The sequence below is a fragment of the Nothobranchius furzeri genome, chromosome 12, assembly GCF_043380555.1.
Source record: "Nothobranchius furzeri strain GRZ-AD chromosome 12, NfurGRZ-RIMD1, whole genome shotgun sequence".
Lineage (NCBI taxonomy): Eukaryota > Metazoa > Chordata > Actinopteri > Cyprinodontiformes > Nothobranchiidae > Nothobranchius > Nothobranchius furzeri.
Genome location: NC_091752.1, coordinates 46,838,445 through 46,852,383, shown reverse-complemented (window position 1 = coordinate 46,852,383; position 13,939 = coordinate 46,838,445). Strand labels below are relative to the sequence as shown.

At 41.4% G+C, this 13,939-nt stretch overlaps 1 protein-coding gene across 1 annotated transcript in view; it reads right to left on the bottom strand.

Annotated features, from left to right (window-relative positions):
- Nucleotides 1–13,641, bottom strand: part of LOC139062148 (uncharacterized) — a 38,931-nt gene extending 25,290 nt beyond the window's left edge. Inside the window, exon 1 of the mRNA XM_070542647.1 lies at nucleotides 13,188–13,641. The gene's annotated coding sequence lies outside the window, so the exon portion shown is untranslated. The remainder of the gene's footprint in view (nucleotides 1–13,187) is intronic.
- Nucleotides 13,642–13,939: the final 298 nt, after the last annotated feature.

Genomic DNA, 13,939 nt, shown 5'->3' with positions numbered 1-13,939 from the left:
GCGCACCTTCCACTATAACCCCAAGCCAGTTACCTCTGGAGTTCCTCAGGGCTCAGTCTTAGGTCCCCTTCTTTTCATAATCTACTTACTCCCACTTGGCAATATCTTCAGGAAATTTAATATTCATTTTCACTGCTACGCCGATGACACCCAGCTCTACTTCTCTACCCAACCAAACCCCCCGCTCCCTTCATCCTCCCTTCTCAGTTGCCTCACCGAAGTCAAATCCTGGTTTGCTTCTAACTTTCTACAGCTCAACAGTAATAAGACTGAGATCCTCCTCACTGGCACCAAGTCATCTCTATCCAAGACCAGTTCATTCTCACTCAGCTTCGACAACACCACACTTCTCCCCACCGCCAAAGCTAAGAGCTTGGGTGTCATCTTAGACAACACCTTATCTTTCATTCCTCATATTAACAACACAATAAAAACTGCTTATTTTCATCTTCGCAATATCAATCGGCTCCGCCGCTCCCTCAGTCAGCACTCCGCTGCTATTTTGGTCCACAGCCTGGTCACCAGTCGCATTGATTACTGTAATGCCCTCCTCTCTGGTCTCCCTTTAAAATCACTCAACAAGTTACAGTTAGTCCAAAATTCAGCTGCCCGGATAATCACCAAGACCACAACTTTTGATCACATCACCCCTGTCCTGCAACAACTTCACTGGCTCCCTGTCAAATACAGAATTGACTACAAGATACTTCTTCATGCCTTTAAAGCCATCCATAATCTCGCTCCCCCATATCTTTCTGATCTCCTCCACATTGTCACTCCCACTCGCTCTCTCCGATCATCATCTTCACCTTCCCTGTCCGTTCCTCGCGCTCGACTTAGTACTATGGGAGCCAGAGCTTTCAGCCACTCAGCTCCAAAACTCTGGAACACTCTACCGCCCGACCTCCGCAATATAAACTCCTTCTCAACCTTCAAGTCTCAACTCAAAACTCACGTGTTCCGCCTGGCTTACTCACTGTAACTGTCCTCCATCCATCTACTCTTTTTAGTCTATTATCCATCGCACTGCTCCGACTCTACCTTTGGGAATTACTTTTAGCATTTGTTTCTTGTTGTTTATATTGCTTGCTTGTTATATTTTGTCCTGTACAGTGACCTTGAGAGCTTTGAAAGGCGCTTGAAATAAAATGTATTATTATTATTATCATTATTAGTTTGGGTAGATCTGTTCACCAGTCCTGCACTTAACCCAAGTGTTCTGTTGATTGATATTTTAACCCACTGGTTCCGCTCTGCTCAGGTCCTCATCTGCTTCCAACTACTCCTACGACTATCTACGTCTCGCCGCTCCCCTCTGGTCGCCTGCTCTCAGTCCCCCACCTGCTTCTACCTGTTGGAATTCCCACTCACCCAGACCTGACTCACCTCCCTCCTTGCTTCCCTTCAGCCTGAAGAAATGTAAGCCAAAGAGACTGTCCTTACCTCCTGCCTCTAAATCCATCAGCATACTCACCTCTGTTCTCCGTCCCGCTGAGCACTCGTCCCCTGAGTCTGCTGTTATTCCTGCCTTTTTCACAGCATCTTCAGTTCCAGTTTATTCTTCCCTTCGTTTAATCATTTTTATAATAAATCTTATTTATCTCACCTTCTGTTTTTTGTGGTGATTCTGTATGTCGTGGGTCCAACACCTGGTACCCAACATGACAGTTGATGGTCATAATAATGTTGCATAGTGTGTTTAGTATGTCCTCCTCAAACATCTCTGCCCAGAAGCTGTAAACAGTTCTAAACAGCAGCAAGTTTTGATCCAGTTATTTCTACTCCATGAGAAGGTGAGAGATGTGTCTGCTGACAGCTCCATCAGGAACAGAACCATCACGCAGGGATCAGCTTCTTTGTGTGTGTGTGTGTGTGTGTGTGTGTGTGTGTGTGTGTGTGTGTGTGTGTGTGTGTGTGTGTGTGTGTGTGTGTGTGTGTGTGTGTGTGTGTGTGTGCATGTGTGTGAACATGCGTGTGTCAGGGGCGTGGATATAGGTGGGTCTTTGTTGGGCCCACACGCTGTGTGTGCACGTGTGTGTGTGCATGTTGGAGCTAAGAGCTGTGTTTGCGTACGTGATGTGCTGCATGTCTACATCCTGTTTTCCAGCTAAAAGTCTTACACCATTTCCAGTAGGAATAAGTTATCTCTATAGAAAAAAGATTAAAGATTTTTGATCAGCTAAAGAGAGTGCAAGCAGATGTAATATTATTACAAGAGACTCATAGATCTGCCACATCTGCAGATGAACTTAAAACACCTGAGTTTCCCAGCATGTTCTCTGCCTGCTATAACTCTAGGTAAAGAGGTGTAGCTATTTTAATACAAAAACACATACATTTCACAGTTTTGGACACGGTTTCAGATCCAGAGGGTATATTTATAATACTAAAAATATCTGTATAGAAACAAAGCTTATTTATCGTCAGCATGTACTGTCCAAATACGGTAGTGATGACCCTTCATTCTTTCGTAATTTTTTCTCTGTACTCTCCGAACACTTGGACTGTCCACTTATACTCCGAGGCGATTAAAATTTTTGGATGGACACTTTAACAGACAGGCCCAGAACAGCTGGGACTCAGCGCAACTGGCAATCCACTAACAAAGTTAAACAGTACATGAGTGATTATGGGCTTTGTGATGCATGGCGATCTCTTCATCCTAACCATAGAGAATATACTTCTTTCTCACACGTCCATCACTCACATTCATGTTTGGATTATGTTCTAGTCAGCAGCTCATTGTTGGCAGACATTTCAGACACTGAGATACACCCCATAGTTGTCAGCGACCATGCTCCGGTTTCTTTAACTCTGAAAGACAATCCCACCAAGCAAAAACTGGAGGTTTAATACATCACTGCTTAAAGACGAAGGTTTTATAGAATTTTTTAAAAAGGAGTGGGCTTTATATTTAGAACATAATGACCTGCCTGGAACATCAGCATCTATTCTCTGGGAGGCAGGAAAGGCAGTGATGAGAGGTAAAATAATCTCTTTCTCATCACATAAGAAAAAAACAGAAAACAAACGTATTCAGGAGTTAGAGGAAATCATTAAGTCTTTAGAGGCATCCACAGAAGAAGAGTTACTGAGCAAATTACGTAAAGTTAAATTAGAACTTCATGGAATTATTGACAAAAAGACACAATTTTTAGCACAAAGACTACGAATAGAAAACTTTGAACATAGTAATAAATCAGGTAAATTATTAGCTAACCAGTTAAAAATAAATAAAGAGAAAACTACCATATCTGCTGTTAAACACTCAGCCGGGAATATAGTTTATGACCCTGAAAGAATAAACAACACCTTCAGAGACTTTTACCAAACTTTGTACTCACCACAGATAAACCCATCGGATAACGAGATCAATGAGTTCCTTGACAGGATAACACTTCCTAAATTATCAGACAGCCAAGCTACAGTCCTGGACTCGCCACTAACACCAGCGGAGCTCCAGGAAGCCCTTAAATCCATGACTAATAGGAAAGCTCCAGGTCCAGACGGGTTTCCAGCAGAGTTCTACAAAGAATTCTGGATCATTCTGGGTCCAGTATTTTTCAGAATGGTGAGGGAAATCGAAGAGAACGTCAGATTACAGCCAAGCATGAACTCAGCCAATATTAGTCTCTTGTTAAAACCAGGCGAAGACCCTGTATTTCCTACCAGCTATCGCCCAATTTCTCTTATTAATGTTGATCTCAAAATAATTTGTAAAGCCCTGGCAAAAAGATTAGAGAAGATAACTCCCTTCATAATACACCCTGACCAAACTGGTTTCATTAAGGGTAGACAGTCATCCACAAACTCACGTAGATTACTTAATTTGATAGATTTCTCTTACAGTAGAAACATAGAAACTAGTAAATTATCTTTAGATAAAGAAAAGGCTTTTGATAGAGTTAACTGGAAGTTCTTACTTGCAACTTTACATAAATTTGGTTTTGGGAACTTGTCATGGATTTTATCAATATGTTTATCAATAACCCTTTTACTGTAGTGAAGAGAGAAGGAGACAATGAACAACAAGTTTAACAGTTATTACTGTGGCAAGATGCTCGAAGCATAATGCACCGAACGTCCGGTCACAGACTTTATTTGTAGAGATGGGAGTGGAGGAAGAGAGGGAGAGAGAGAGAGAGAGAGAGAGAGAGAGAGAGAGAGAGAGAGAGAGAGAGAGATTGTGTCTGTGTGTGGGAAGTCAAGAGAGTGTGTGTGTGTGTGTGTGTGTGTGTGTGTGTGTGTGTGTGTGTGTGTGTGTGTGTGTGTGTGTGTGTGTCTGAATGAGTGAGCATGCAGAGAGGCATAGAGCAATACATTTACATTCAGTTGATTGAGTCCATGATCAAGAATTAATAAACATAAATTTTCCATAACATTCCCTCCTGTTTATATGAATAGGATAACCAACAAAAGGAAGCAACAAAACAAAACCACAGGAGGAAAACAAAATAAGTAAAGTAATAAGAAATATTATCCACTTCCATAACTTGTCACCACTAACTATGAAAGCTACATCAATCACAAATCAAGTAATAGAAAAGGGGTAACCCAGGGAAGGTGATCATCTCAGTAGTCATAGGGGCCAATAGGTTCCAAATCAATTAACTCAAGACAAAAATGATAAGTATCAAAACAAGAAAAATAATAAGTAAAGTAATGAACACTATGGTCAGATATACAAGGTTCAGAATCAACACGATAAGGCAAACACAGCATGAGGTGCTGCAATCATATATCTATTGTGGATCGTAATCTCAATCCTGTTAACTTGTCCAAAGAATCATTGCATACAAAGTTCAATACAAAATGAGCAAAATAAGAAGAACAAATAAAACTAGAAAAATTGCATTTATTGCACAAATGCTGTTTGAATGCTGGATAGCTGAAACTGTAAGCTGAAGCTGCTGAACAGCTGAACTTAAGCTGAAACAAAGCAAAACTGTCAAAATGAGCTGATGTATTGAAAGATGTAGAAGCAAAAAGCACCAACAAGCAAATAAAGCACAAAAGTAAGTGAAGAATAGAGAAAAACAATGCTAAATAGCAAAAAACTGAAATCTGTGAACATTGTATAAAAATCTGGACATTTTAAATGTTTAAACATCTGTTATTTCAGTTTGCCAAGTTTAACAGTTTAATCTTTACATTTAGCTGAACTGTGAAATTAGCAGTATATGCTAAATTTGGTAACTGATTGCTGAAGTTGTTGAATAGCTGAAATGAAGCTGAAACTAATCTAAACTGTCAAATGAGCTGAATGTAGTGAAAGATGTGAAAGCAAAAAGCACCAAGAAGCAAAAAAAGCACACAAAGTCAGTGAAGAATCAAGAAAACTAATCCTAAATAGCAGAAAACTCAAATCTGTGATCACTGTTTAAAAACATTGGACAGCTAAAATGTCTAAACACCTGTTATTTCAGTAGGACTAGTTTAACTGTTTAATTTTTACATTTAGCTGAACTGTGAAATTAGCATCATATGCTGAATTCAGAAACTATTTGCTGAAGCTGAAACTAAGCAAAATTGTTAAAATGAGCTGAATATTTTGAAAGATTTAGAAGCAAAAAGCACCAAAATGTAAATAAAGCACAAAAAGTGAAGAACGGAGAAAACAATCCTAAACAGCAGAAAACTGAAATCTGAACATTATTTAAAAATCTGTACAGCAAAAATGTCTAAACACTTGTTGTTTGAGTACGACTAGTTTAACAGTTTAATTTTTATATTTAGTTGAACCGTGAAATGAGTAGCATTAGCCAAATTCAGAAACGGATTGCTGAAGCTGCTGAATAGCTGAAGTGAAGCTGAAACTAAGCTAAACTGTCAAAATGAGCTGAATGTATTTAAAGATTTAGAAGCAAAAATAACCAACAAGTGTAATGAAGCGGAGAATATAGGTGAAGAATGGATAAAAAATGCTAAACAGCATAAAACTTTAATCTTTGAACATTAATTAAAAACTCGAAATTTGAAATGTTAAACAGCTGGCATTTGAATGAGAATAGTTCAACGGGTACATTTTTACAATTGGCTGAAGTGTGAATATAGAAATATTTGCTGATATCTGAAACTGATAGATTAACATGTGTTTAGATTTGATATGGGATGGATGAATGGTTGGATGAATGAAATAATGGATGGATTGTTGGATGGATGTTAGATGGTTTATTGGATGGATGGATGGATGGATAGAAGCACGTATGGATTTATATGTAGATGGATGGATTCCTTAGGCCAAGCCGATCGGTTTGATTTCTCACATGCATGTGGGTGTGTAATTCCATTTAGCCAGAAGATGATTGACCTCTCTCAAGCAATCAGGGAGATGGGAGGGAGCGGGGCACTTTCCCACCTTCTGACGGTCAATCAAATTGAACTTATTATAGATTGGGTTTTCACAGCATCTGTCTGCATCCCTTTGTGGGGGTTTGTTGCTAGCCTCTCAAGACTGTTATGGCATCAGATTCGGATAACAAGACTTTGTTGGGGTCAGGCTGAGATAATTTTCCTCTCTGCCTTCAGTCTTTAAACTGATCATTCCAGTCCTTCAGTGAAGCCAATTTGGGTTTTTAAACCTGTCCATACCATCCGGTGACTCCCTCCGAGGTGACATCCATTTTGCGCACTGATACTGGTATCGCAGCTAGAACATTGTCCAGCTTACGATTCACCTCGAGTAACGTCCCAGTCTGTGAAGTCTCCACACGGACGGTGCTTTCCGTGGGTGCGGGTCGCCCTCCAATCGCACTCAGTGTTCAGAGAATCTGTTAAAACCATCACCACTTTACAGCATTCACGGAACCTGTAAAAACCATCCTATTCAAGGCAGATGACACCATCTACTTCTTACACCAGAGTTGCATTTCTAATTTCGGCTAAAATGCAGAAAACCAAGCCAATACAGATAGCATTCAAAAGAACCCGTCAACACCATCCTATTCATGGCGGACGACACCACTTTTGTCACGTTCAGAACTTGGAAGACCTGTGAGGACTCCAAACACAGTAAGCACTTTAAAAGTCTTTATTAGCCAGAAGCTAAGGTATGGATGTGTTACCGGGGTAATACTCAAGTAAGAGCAGAGACGAAGACAGGCACGGGTCGAAGCCAGATCGGGACAAGCAGGTACAGGGAACAGGCTGGAGACGTGGTAGAAGACAGGCGAGGGTCGTGGTGGCAGGCAGAGTTCAAGGCAGGGGTCAGGCGTGAAAACGAGGTCCGGAGGCTGTGATCAGGCAAGGTGAAAGGCTGGAAGATTTACTGGCAAAGAGCGTTCAATAATCTGACAGGGAACTGGTGGCTGGCTAGTGGATGTATAGCAGGGGGAGCAGGTGTGTGTAATGAGCTGGTGACAGGGACAGGTGAGATGAATGAAGTGGCTGAGGGCTTAATGAGGTGGCAGCAGAGGCAGAGGAGGGTGAAAGACTGGGAGTCATGAAAACTTTATTCTCTGGTCACCTAGGATTTTCTCTCGGTATCACAAAGACGAACAACAACAAACTTGTCTCACTACGGCCCCCCCCCACCCCCCCACACCCCCCCGCCCCCATCGACATCAAGATATATAGTTTTATAGTTGAACGCATATTCACATACAGTTACTGGTTGATATGTTATTAAGGGTAATCATAATCAATTATACTCATAATTTTTTATTCTCTGTTGAAAGGTTTATTTTCTCCTATGTGTGTTCTTTTGTTGTTCAGTGTTGCCTAATGTCACACATGTACTTAGGCTAACCTTGTATGCTCATTCTGTGCTTCATGTGATCATCCTGTTTGGGCCAGGAGGTCAAGGAGGAATTTGTCCTGTTAAGAACAGCGGACAGGGTTTTTGCCTTCTTACAGTGTGTGCGTACATTTTTGTGTATTGTTGAGTTGGTTAAAGGCGTCACAATCCAAGTTGTGTCTTACAGCTAATACTTACTCCATGCCTGTGTACTCATCAAGTATTGATCTGCAGTTACTTAGTCATTACGGTATACTTCATTTGCTTGGTAATGTTAGTTTGGTGTTATGTTACTTCATTACATGTTTTGTTTTGTGTTTTTACTTTGAGTTAAAAGTTGCATAGTGTGTTTAGTATGTCCTCCTCTAACATCTCTGCCCAGAAGCTGTAAACAGCTCTAAACAGCAGCAAGTTTTGATCCAGTTATTTCTACTCCATGAGGAGGTGAGAGATGTGTCCGCTGACAGCTCCATCAGGAACAGAACCATCAGGCTGGGTTCAGCTTCTTTATGGGTGTATGTGTGTGTGTGTGTGTTTGTGTGCGTGCTAGCGTGCTTGTACATTAATGTGCATGTGTGCTCTGTGTGTGTGTGTGTGTGTGTGTGTGTGCGTGTTTGCGTGTGTTCGTTTGTGTGCATGTGTGTGTACATGCGTATGTCAGGGGCGTGGATATAGGTGTGCCTTGGTTGGGCCCACACACTGTGTGTGCACGTGTGTGTGTCCTGCATGTTTGTGAATGTGTGTTTCTGTGTGTGTGTGTGTGCGTGCGTGCCTATATGTCTATGTGCGTGTGTGTGTGTGTGTCTGTGTTTGTCAGCGGTGAACCAGTAGATGGGTTAGATGTGTTAAACCCGATGGATGCATCTACAAATGCTGTAATTATAAATAGGCCCCTGTAGAATCTCTCCCTGGAAATAAATCTAGTCGGCTCTAATATTAGCAGCAGAAATCCTAGTTCAGTGGGGTGCAGGGAGCTCACATCACCTCCCAATGTTTTATGAGTGTGTCAGCGTATGAAGATAATCCTTCACTCAGAGAGGACCCATCCAGTCGTAACTCAGAAAGCTATTTGTCTTCTGTCTCCAGCCTGTCCTTCATTACTGAGTCTGAGGAGCTGCATCTCACACACACATTAGATATAAATGTGACCTGCTGCCAAAAGGCACAGAGCTACTAAACATAAAAGGTATTTACCTCGGTCTGGAGTGGCAACAGCCACGAATCCACAGGAATTTCAGACTTTTAAAAAATGCGCTTCAAAAAATTATATTTAATATAATTTTCTAAAAATTGTTGAGACTGATTAAGAAGGGTGATCAGTTGTAGAAAGCTAATAGTGCATCATCTTTTGTATTCTTATGTGTATACATTTTTAGGTTCTTTTATAACACAGAAAAGGTTTATTTAACTTTCTGACAGTTTCAGCCACTCCTGCGGTCTTCATCAGAGCTAGCCATTGTAGAGCATAGGGCATAGCAAAGCTACCCCCCGATTGCATTATTTGGTTCTTTTTTTACACAGGAAAGGGTTGTTTTACCTTTTTTGCTGACAGCTTCAACCACTCCTGCGGGCTTCTACAGAGCTGGCCGCTAATGGCGACGTCTATTCCTTCTCCGTTTATCCGCCGGCAGCAGAGGACTGCCCCTCAAACTATAGAATTATGGAAACGCTATGCGGACGACGTACTAGAAATCACACCAGAAAAATATTGACGAGACAAACAACATAAAATTTACATATGAGGAAAAGCAACAATGAAAAAACACAACAAAAACACACAGACAAAATCACACACAACAGTAGTAAAAAGACTAGTAAATCCAAAGGACAAGTTATCAGCAGGACATTAGTATGGAGTCATTTATGAAATACCATGCAAACTCTGCAATAAAACAAACATGGGAGACACCGGACGCCGACCCAACACACAAACATAGAATATAGAAAAAAGTGTGAGACGGAAACAAAACGAAGACACATGAGCAGCAAAACAAGAAGCAGAACGCACAATAAAGACGTCAGCAGTAACAGACCACTGCACAAGAGAAAACCACATAATGGACTGGGACAACACAAAAATCATGAACACCGAACAACAAAAATATAAAGATGGATTAAGGAAGTAATAGAAATAAGGAAACATGGACACACAACCATGAACAGAAACGATGGGGTTTACACGTTGGATCACACATGGGACAGTGTCATCAGCAAGGAGAGCACGAGCACCAGAGGGCGACATCGTCCTCTGCTACCCACGGATAAATGGAGAAGGAAGTGACACCGCCATTAGCGGTTAGCTCTGAAGAACACTGCAGGAAACTGTCAGCAAAAAAGGATAAAACAACCCTTTCTTGTGTTAAAAAGAACCAAATGATGTAATCAGAAGAAACACATAGAATTAATACACAAAAGATAAAAAAAAATCTACCCCTTGTTGGGAGTAACCCTGAAATACCCTTTTTCCTTCCCCCTCTCATCCTCATGTAACCCTTTTCTATCTAACTGTAAATGAGCGCTTTGATGGCCCTTCTTGTGGTCTGCCTATATTTGCTTTTGCTCTACATGTTTGTGCGTGTAACCTTGGTCAGGCTGCACTGCAGAGACTAATTTCTATGCTTCAGGATGCTGGGGCATGGACAATAAAGTTGACTTTTATTCTGATAATAGGTGCTGGAAAGAGGAAACCTAAGTCCCCCTCCCGTTTTTAGAGTAGGTGTTTTATGTTTGACTTAGACCTAATCCACACGTAGCCGGTTTTTTTTTTAAACGAATATCCGCCCCTCCAAAAACTTGCATCCACACCACCTCGTTTAAAAAAAAAACTCTGTCCACACGTACCCGGATAAATACGTTGTTAAGGACATGCCAGACCTGTAGGCGGCAGTACTTCCCCCGTTCTTAACCTCGTCCTTCGTCTGTGGTCTTCCGCAAGGAGAAGTAATTCCTCTTGCAAAAACAAACAAGCAAAAAGCGCTTGGACAATTGATAAAGCGAGCGCAGCTCTGAGGGCATCCATGCTGTCGGCTAGTGTAAACACAGGTCGCACACGTGATGTCAGCATTTTTTTGTCGTGGAAAGTGACGTTGCGGACCTTAAAACTCCGGTTTTGTCTGTCCACACGCAGACACCCAAAACAGAGAAAACGCAGATCTTCACTCTGGCCGAGGTTTTTAAAAAACTCCGTTTTCGTGTGGATGACAGGCCAAAACGAAGAAAAATATCTAAGTTTTGGCAGATCCCGGCTACGTGTGGACAGGGCCTTAGATGGCTTCCTCTCTCAAGCCATAGGTGTCATGATGTGAAGGGTGGAGATGGCGGACCAAGTGTGGCGGAGGGTTCCAGGAGGCAGAAGAGCAGGCACGGATGAAATAAAAATGGATTTAATAGCAACGGGAGCGACAGGACAAAACGAGACATGCACATACAATGCTCTGACAAAGGACAGGAGCAAAACAGGTGGTATAAATACACAAGGCTAATAGGAAAACATGGGCAGGTTAACGAGGGACAGGTGAGAACAATACGGACTAATCAGGGCAGGAGAGAGACAGTCAGGAGGGCAGGGGCAGACCGTGACAATAGGTAATACTGGGGGGCCCATAGTGCATCCATGCTGTTGCCAGTAAAACTTGTAGTTGTGTTTGAAATAGGTAGTAGAAAGGCTGGAGTCAGTTTTGTCCTATCATTTAAGGAATTATCTCGCAATCAGAAGCTTTACTCTCTTTTTTGCTCCTGTAATAAATGTAATTGCTGATGTGACATCAAACGTTCCCAATGAGGTATAATAAAGACATTTTCTATTTTGTTTCTATTTTATTCATCTATCTATAATCCTTCCAGTTCCTGTTTTAAACTAGGTTCAATCTTTTTTTCACAGGCCAAAAAAAAAAAAAGAGTAATTATCTTCAATCAAAATATCTCAGCTATTAACTTTCATGTTTTGGAGCAGAAAAAGTGCATGAAAGCAATATAATCCAAGCTCAGTTTGCTCCAATCTGATGCTCGCCTGTTCTAGCCTGACACCTGCATCTGTGGGGTTGGATTCTGAGCTGAGGAAGGAGTTCATCAGTGAGACTCCTGTGTTGTTGGTTCATCTTCATCACAGGCAACAGTCGCTCACACAGATACGTGCTGCTGAACATGAAAAGCATTAGAGCAGCTTGACCACGCAGTTGGGTCAGTGTGTCGGGGAAGAAAGGTAAAAACTGTAGCAGCTGAATCAGCCTCAAAATGTGTCAGCTTCTATAAACGTGACATTGTAAAGAGCGCTGGGACTCCTGCACATGAAAACCTGCCAACAGAACCATTAGGATCATGTACTTGATGGGTGTTTCTGTTTGTGAATTTACTGGAGACACGCCAGACGCTAAGTCAAGAATTCAATGGGACATATTTTAATGTGTGTGCATGTGCGTGTGTGTGTGTGCCTGTGTGTTTTCATGAACATGTCCAATAGAATGCCACCTGTTGGCTGTGAACAGGTGGAGAGGGTGGAGAGACGGAGACGTGCCAACAGCAGACAGAAGCTCCAGAGGAATATGATCTGATCCTCAGGGCCAAGTTTAAAGACAGGAGACGGGTGGAATGACAGCTAATGCCAATCACAACATACTGTCACAATGTGCTGATGAAGGGAAAGGCTTCTGCTCAGACACATCCTCATTAAAATCGTGTTTTTTCAACTGTAAAAACTAAGATGTTTTGTGCAAAAGTTTTGTTTTAGTTTTCCCTTTGACAAAACTAGTTCGTAGTTCTCCTGCTGGACCACTCCTCTGGTTGACCTGTTTGGCATGAATCAGACCTCAGGTTTTGATTCTTTGAGTGTTTTTACAACAAACAGAGAGAGACCTCTGCAGGATGGGGTGGACACTACATAGAGCTAGTTACATAGAACCAAGACTAGATTATGTTAGATTATATTTTAAAACAGCATGACAGCTGATCAAAGTCTTTGGTGTGTTGTTGCTGTGTTTAAATTCTAATTCTATCTTTTAGTTCTTTTTAAAACACAGAAAGGTTTTATTTACCTTGCAGCCGCAAACGAAACGTTGCAGGTGTTGTGATTTGAAGTTGTATATTTATACACTGCAATTAGATAATTTAATTATCTGATTTTGTATATTTATACAATCAGTAATCAATCAGAAGTGGTTGTTTTTATCATCAGGGAGTTTACTTAAACACTCTGTATTGACTGAGAGACAAGAAAAGAGAGAGAGTTGGGATCGTTTAAGAATCTTTAATTTCTATAATTATGAATTCTAACAATCTACCAGGACTATCTCAATGATGGATGCATATGGATTTGAATGTTTCGTGTTGGTGTGTGTGTGTGTGTTTTGTTCAGAATCTCTAGGCTGACGTAGCGAATCTGGTTTGTTATGACTAGGCTACCACAAGGCTTCAGAAGCTGATGACATGAGCCGCCATATTGCCGTGACCACGTTACCGTATATGGAGTCTCCCGTGTAGATCAGGAAATGCCAGGTCCTGGGACCCTCGGTTGTACTGGAGCTGGTGAAACAGCGGTCGTAGCACTACAAAGCCCGTCTGAGGATGACTCCGGTAGTAGTCGGCAGGCGTCAGCAAGTTCACTCTTATTTTGAAGGAACGTTGTCTCGTTGGTACAAACGACGGAAATCTCCAGCTTGAACAGTTCTCAGCTTAAAACAGGAAATACAGCTGGCCAGCCTGTATTCCTCTTTGCGGTGATGGATTGAGAGCTGGTTGAAAACAATGTTGAGAGTATGATGTAACTCCTTGGAGCTCGGATCGAACAGAGCTGATGTCAACGTGGAACTTAACGTGGAACTGACTTAAAATGGCGTTGCCTTCTTTTTATATCTCCCAGTTGTTTATGAATCTTAGTAAACCGGATTGGACACATTAAGTAAACATCCCAGATTCTCTCTACGACAGAGGAAAGTTCTGATTGGTTGAAAATAATGTGTCATGCGTTTCCATGGTAATGCATATCAGTCTGTCTGGTGCAGCCCTGTTTATTCATTTAAACACATAACTCATGACATCTTTATTTCACAGATCATTCACCTGATCGCTGACGTCGTTAGGTCCGTTTTAGGGGGGCTTCAGCCCCCCTAAAATAATCACAAGCCCCCCTATCATTTTGGTTTATTTTATTTTATTTTTTTCAGTTAACTATTTTTATTTGTTCACATCTACATGCTCAACACAATTGCG